We start from the raw sequence: 6942 nt of genomic DNA, 5'->3' as shown, positions 1-6942 counted from the left end.
GATCAGCTATCAGGCATCAAAGACACAGAACAAAAAATCATATCATTGTGAATGAAGTGGAGTGCAGAGTAGAGACCGAAAACCCATTTGTAGGCAACTGGATATCCCCTTACAGAAGGGTCGCGGGGAGAAGGCGAGCTAGTCAATGTGCAGTACAGCACTGATGCAACATGCAACTTTCCTCCAGTTCTTTAATGCCTCCACCTCCCCACTATCATGACCCCAATTCTACCTTACAAATCTGGCTAGACCAGAGCATGTACATGGGTACTCATAAGAGATGGAAACACAGGGAAGGAATCTAGGACAGATAAACCCCTCAAGACCAATATTGAGTATAGCCATACCAAGAGAGGAAGGGGAAGGTGTGGGGAGAAAGGGGGAACTGATCCCAGTGATCTACCTCTAGCCCGCTGTCAGGGGGATGGACAACAGAAAAGTGGGTAAAGGGAGACACTGGTCAGTGTAAGACATGACAAAATAATAATTATTCATAAATTGTCAAGGGTTCATGAGGGAGGGAGGGAGGGTGAGAGAGGGAGGGGGAAAATCAGCAGCTGATACCAAGGGCTCAAGTAGAAAGAAAAGGTTTTAAAAACAATGATGACAATACATGTACAAATGTGCTTGATACAATGGATGGATGTATAGATTGTGATAAGAGTTGTATGAGCCCCTAATAAAATGATTGATTATGGGGGAAAAAAAGTAAAAAGAGAGCCCACAGAATGGTAAAAGATATTTAGTTATGGCATAACAGACAAAGGACTAATTATAAAATTACAGAATTGTACAAGCTTATAGCACGAAAATAATGACTAGCCCTCTCAGAAGATGGGCAAAAGACCTGAGCAGTTGATTCACTAAGGATGACAGTCAAATGTCTAAGAAACACATGAGGAATGCAGTCTAGGAAATGCATGTCCAAACCACCATGTGATGCCACATGACTGTGGCCCAGTTAAAAAAACAAAACAAAACAAAACTGAGAACAACAAATGTTGTCGTGGGTGTGGTGAGATAAGACCTATTATTCACTGCTGGTGGACATAATGTACAGTCACTGTGGAAGGTGATATGGTGACACCTAAAACCGATGACAATTGCACTACCATATGATCCAGCAATACCATTACTGGGTATATATCCAAACAACATAAGAAACAGATCGCGAACAGATGTTGGCTCCCCCATGTTCATCACAGCACAGTGTACAACAGCAAGAAGCTAGAGGTAGCCTAAATTTCCCATCAACAGATTGGATACAAGAAACCCTGTAACATACACACAATGGAATACTATCCATCCCTCAAAACAGTGATGAAATCAAGAAACATCCCAAGGCATGGAGGGATCTGGAAGATCCCTGAGTGAAGTTAGTCAGACCCTAAAGGACAAATACTGTGTGAGTCCACTGTGATAGAAACAAGTCGTAGAACAGGCACAAGCACAAGCACAAGCCTGTAGGGCATCTGATGTTTTTGCTGGTAAAGAGCCTGTGCTAGTCTGTGTCCATTAGAGAAACACATCCACAGAAACCCATATGTATAAGAGAGAGTTTTACATAATGGCTAAGTGCACATCAAGAAAACATCCCAACGGAGTGCTGCCCAAGCCCACAAGTCCAACAATAACCCATATGTCAAACATCAATATACAAAGTCCTCCTCAATCTTACAAAACACACACAATGATGCCAACTGCAGGAGGAAAGCTGAATTAGTGAGCATGTAATCATCTCAGCGTTGCCAGGAGTCTCCACACAGCTGCTCCAGCACTCAGGGCTGCATCAGGGTAGGTCCATGTGCCTTTTGCTCAGGGATGTCTTGCAGGAAATGAGCCTTGCCAACTGAAGCAGGGCACTGGCTAAGGCAGCCAGCCGCACCCTGGTCCAACCACCAGAAAACAAGAGACCCTAGAACTCCAAAAGTGAGGCTCACCAATCCATTTATCTCTCTGTCCTTCAATTAATCCCACATGTGTTTGCTGGCCAGGTTGGCGCAATAAACCTTAACCATCCCAATCCACCCCTTGCCAACTTGGCACCTGTACACAATTCTTTAGCCTAACAATTCCAGTTCAGTAACACCTACATCTTAATCCTATGAATATATTCCCCCATCTATGAAAGTTTGTAAGCCAATCACTTCATACTTTTATCCTCGACATTTTGGGTATCCAATTTCTATACTGCCCACTTATATCCACCTAGTGCTCTGAGGAGACAATCATATTTTTCAACATGAAGAATCTTCATTCCATTTGGAACCTTGTGAAGTCCGCATCCATAAGTAAAGTCAAATCAGGACAGGCCATCCATAAAATCAGCAGCAATATGCCCCAGTTCAGTCCCTATTAACTATTGAGGAACAAGACGTTTTTCCAACCCTTCAGAATATTAACCAAATAATTCAGTATTATTTTCCCAATAAATGTATTGAGAAGAATGTAAGTGAGATTAAGTTAACCAGGGAGAGAAATGTTTTCAGGAACAAATAGAGACAGTTTATCTCTTCTTTATATTTTTAACAAACGGCAAATGTGTAATGATTTTTTCTGGTGTCATTTGCACTCTTTATTTCAGTTATAAAATTAGATTAAGAGAGATTCTGAAATCCTGCTAAGGGGTTTAGAATTATTTATAAATTTCATATGATTAGATAGTTTTCTCCCACAAATATAGTTATGTAAAATGGACATGTAGCTTTTCAGTTTATTCCTCCTTTTCCTATCACCTATTCTGTTCTTAGGGGCAATAGAAGCATTTCTACTCCTTCAGTGAAACATCAAAATTGGCTTGATGGAAGTGAGAGAGAGAAGGAGGGAGAGGAGGGAAAGAGAGGAGAGTAGAGAAATGATATTGATTGGAATGTGGGGTATGAATAGAAGATAATAATAAGGCCCAATGCTAGGTTTGTAGATTGAGGTAGGTAAAACATTTTAAAGGACTACAAATAACTCAATATAAAAATAAACAGCACGTTAATGCAATATTTTAAAAATATTTAATTTAATACTCTAATGCATGAAAAATTCAAATGTAAAATAAGGACAGTACTGGTATTATTTTTTTCTTTTTGCCTCTGTGTAATATGACTTGGCACAGCACTGTTAACAACTCTCTATAGAAATTTATTGTTTAGCTATCATATATTGATTTTGAAATAAAGCATGAGTTACATTATATCATACACTGGTATTAGTTGTAAATGCATATACATTTACATTAATATAGTTATACAAAACTCAAACCAAACCAATTACCGTTGTGTAAGTTCTGACTCATAGTGATCCTGCATAGGGTTGCCATAGACTGTGAATTTTTACAGAAGTAGCAAGTAAAAGTTTATATAATATATTATAAGGTTTTAAGACAAAAAGGTGAAAACATATAGTTTCATGTCTCCAAAATATTAGGATTTTTGAAGATTTTCTTTGTTTTCCTCACCACAATATAAATATGATTATTGTAGTAAATTCTAAAAAATATGGAAAAAATGAATGATTAAAATTAAATGACCAATAATTTCACATTCTAAAAAGATTTAAATATTCTGAAGTGTTGGCTTTCAATTTTCTCCTAAAACTAAACACAAATCATATTTTAAAACAAAGTATTCTATTTTTAGTCTGGTAATTTATTTTCCCTTGAAAATGGGAATTCTGACTTAGTGAATGAAGACAGCTTCAAAGCCAGAGAGACTTACAGCAAAATCACCTTCTTATAGTACACCTCCATTTACTGCTGACCCCGAAGAATGCGTGACTGGGCCTCTTTCTCTGTATGTACACCAAATTCTATTACCATCTTCATCTTTAGCAATCTCAAAAGTATAAATAAAAGGCAAAACAAAATAATATTGTTGTGTTTTAGTTGGTTAATAGCTGCTAATGCTATTTTAATGGGTCTTTCTTAGTTAAGTAGACCTGTTGGTGCTTAACCACCATGATTAACCACTGGGACTGCTACTCAAAGGTTGTGGTTTGAATTCACAGAGGTAGCTCTATGGAAGAAATGACCTGGTGTTTTCAACCATAAATATAACAGCCTTGAAAGTCTTATGGGGTCACAACGAGTCTTTATGTGTCCAAATTGCCTCAATGGCATCAAACAATATTCTAGTAGTTTATTTTAAAATTCTGTAACAGAGCTCATGCTAAGCCACTAATAACTTCATTTTCCTGTCAGATATGTCATGCTATATTATTTATCAAATTGGCATTCCTATTCTGTTATACTTATATACATACATACATACATATGTAATAATATCACAGGGAAATTCAGTTTTAAAACTAGTTAAGCCTTTTCTACAGAATTTTCATTTTGATGATAAGACACCATGAAAGTTTCACCAGGGCTCAGTTTGGCATTGTGCTGTTTGCCACTTTGTCCTCATGATAGTCTTTATTGTCCTTTGGTGTTCTAGACTTTTCCCCAAATATATCCAGATTTTTATCACTTTTTAATGTAATTGTATAGAAGTCTGCATAAGAACCCATATATAAATTTTCTTAGTTCATTTCACAGAAGTTTAAGTCTCCGATGACTTTCAGAAGTGCTTCTCTCAATGATTTTTCAGAAGTGTTCAGGAGCTTTTGTTATCTGCATATCAGCTATTAATCCCCCATCCTTGAATTTTGGGGTCTTTTGGACTCTGTTCTGTACCTTTACATTCCAAAAAAGAACCAGTAGACATTCAACTGCCTCGTAAGGTAGCATATGAGAAGAATGAAGGGTACAAAGTAAGAAGTTCAAGATGCACTGAAAACACTGGCCAAAGCACAAGACTCCAGGAATTGGTGGAATATCAATTGAAGGTTTCGCCAAGCTGATGAAGCACTTGAAACAATTATTCATCTAAGTCAAGAAATTTGGAAGATAGTAACTTGGCCAGCTGCCTGGGAGAGGTCCCTATGTGTGCCCATCCAAAGAAAGATGACCCTACAGAATGCTGAAATTACAGAAAAATATCCTTGATATCACATGCAAGTAAAATTTTGCTGAAGATCATCTAATAAAGATTGCAGCAGTAGAGACAGAGACCTGCCAGAGGTTCAGGCCAGATTCAAAAGAGGACAGGAAACAAAGGATACCACAGTAACCTCTCACCTTACTTATTCAATCTGTATGCTGAGGAAATAATCAGTGAACTTGAATTATGTGAAGAAGCATCTGGCATCAGGACTGGAGGAAGGCTTATTAAAATCCTGCAATATACAGATGACACCACATTGCTTGGTGTAGTGAGGAGGACATGAGACACATGCTGATGAAGGCCAATGATTGCAGAATTCAGTATGGATTATGACTCAATGTAAAGATGACCCAAATCCTCATAACGGAATGAATAGGTAACATGATAAATGAAACTGTGGAAGTCGTCAAGGATTTCATCCTGCTTGGATTCACAATCCATGCTCACAGGAGCAGCAGTCAATAAGACACATGTTGTGGGGTAACTAGGCTGCACAAAACGTCATTAGAGTATTGAAAAGCAAGGATATTACTTAGAGAACTAAGGTACATCTGAACCAAACTGTGGTGTTTTCAACTGTCTCATATGCCTATGAAAGTTGAACATTGCATAAGAAAGCGTGAAGAAAAATAGAGAGGAGTTTGAATTCTGGTGTTGGAGAAGGGTTGAGTATATCACGGACTGCTAAAAAGACAAACCGATCTTTTGGAAAAAGTATGGCTCGAGTGCTCCATAGAGGCAAAAATGGCAAGACTTTGTCTTATATACTTTGGACATATTGTCAGGAGAGACCAATCCCTGGAGAAGGATTGAACTTAGTAATGTGAAAGGGCAGCCAAAAAGAGGGCGGCCTTGCACTAGATGGATTGACACAGTGTGCGCAACCATCAGCTCAAGCACAGGAACGAGTGTGAGGATGGTGCGGTGTTTCTTTCTGTTGAGCACAGGGTCATTATGGGTTGGAAGCAACGTAATGGGACCTAACAACAAGAATATGGCACCTTGTTGAGACTCTCATCCATACCACCTATTTAGAAGCAAGTTTTATAATCCTTCTGTATATTGAATTAACTTTCATTTAAAAATATGTAACATTCTTTTCCTAAAAAATCATTATATAGATACTAGCTTTCTTAAGTTCACTTCAAAGTCTGTTGCTTGTAATTTTACGATGTTGATTGTTAGCCATCTTCATTTTCTAATTTCATACTTGTTCTATTTTGTTAAGATTGTAAAACAGATGCTATGAGAAAAGTATTTTCAAAAAAACCCACTACCATAAATTATGCAGTCGCGTTTCCCACATAATCACAGGGGTCAGCACATCCGGAGTGCACTGGGTGAGCCTCGCCCTGGGAAAACCACCTTCGTGATCATGGTATCTCCCCTGCCAGGGAGGTATAAGAAAAGTATTTTTTGTAGTTAGTCTTAAATATTGTGCTCTTTCTTCTTTTAATTTTCACCATACAATATTTTCATAGACTTTGACAAGTATGCTGTTTCTTCTGTTTATTTATCCTAAAGGATCAAGATTTATCCTACAGTGGTATATTATTTCCATAAAAAAGGTCACTGAAGTTGTTCTTGGCCTTTTAAATTTACATTTGGGTTATATAGAGACTAATTCTTCAATACAAATTTTATTTCTCATCTGCTATTTCATTTTAGGACAGTGAGTCAGAACATTTTATTAGGACATCTCTGAAATATTGCTTCTAATTTTGGGTGTAAGTCCTATGCATATTTCCAGGCCAAATGTATATTGTTAGATCTCTTTATTGAATCATGCATGGCTCTACTTTGTCTTTCTTACACTGGGAGCTAGGGGAAAGATTAAAATATTTTTTATGGAAAATTAAATTAGAAAATAATAGAATTTACCTATGAACTTAGACTACCAAATATAATATAGTTTTATAAGGCAGGTTTTCTAGAATACTTGGAACTACTATTTCCCAAAATG

The 6942-nt window shown here is 37.4% G+C and overlaps 1 pseudogene; it reads right to left on the bottom strand.

Moving 5' to 3' along the window:
• Positions 1-6230: 6230 nt before the first annotated feature.
• On the bottom strand, positions 6231-6381 carry LOC115871563 (annotated as a pseudogene).
• Positions 6382-6942: the final 561 nt, after the last annotated feature.

Source organism: Echinops telfairi, unplaced genomic scaffold (genome assembly GCF_000313985.2).
Source record: "Echinops telfairi isolate 266 unplaced genomic scaffold, ASM31398v2 ScPeMD7_5868;HRSCAF=6743_1, whole genome shotgun sequence".
Lineage (NCBI taxonomy): Eukaryota > Metazoa > Chordata > Mammalia > Afrosoricida > Tenrecidae > Echinops > Echinops telfairi.
This window is presented reverse-complemented; position numbering and strand designations above follow the sequence as displayed.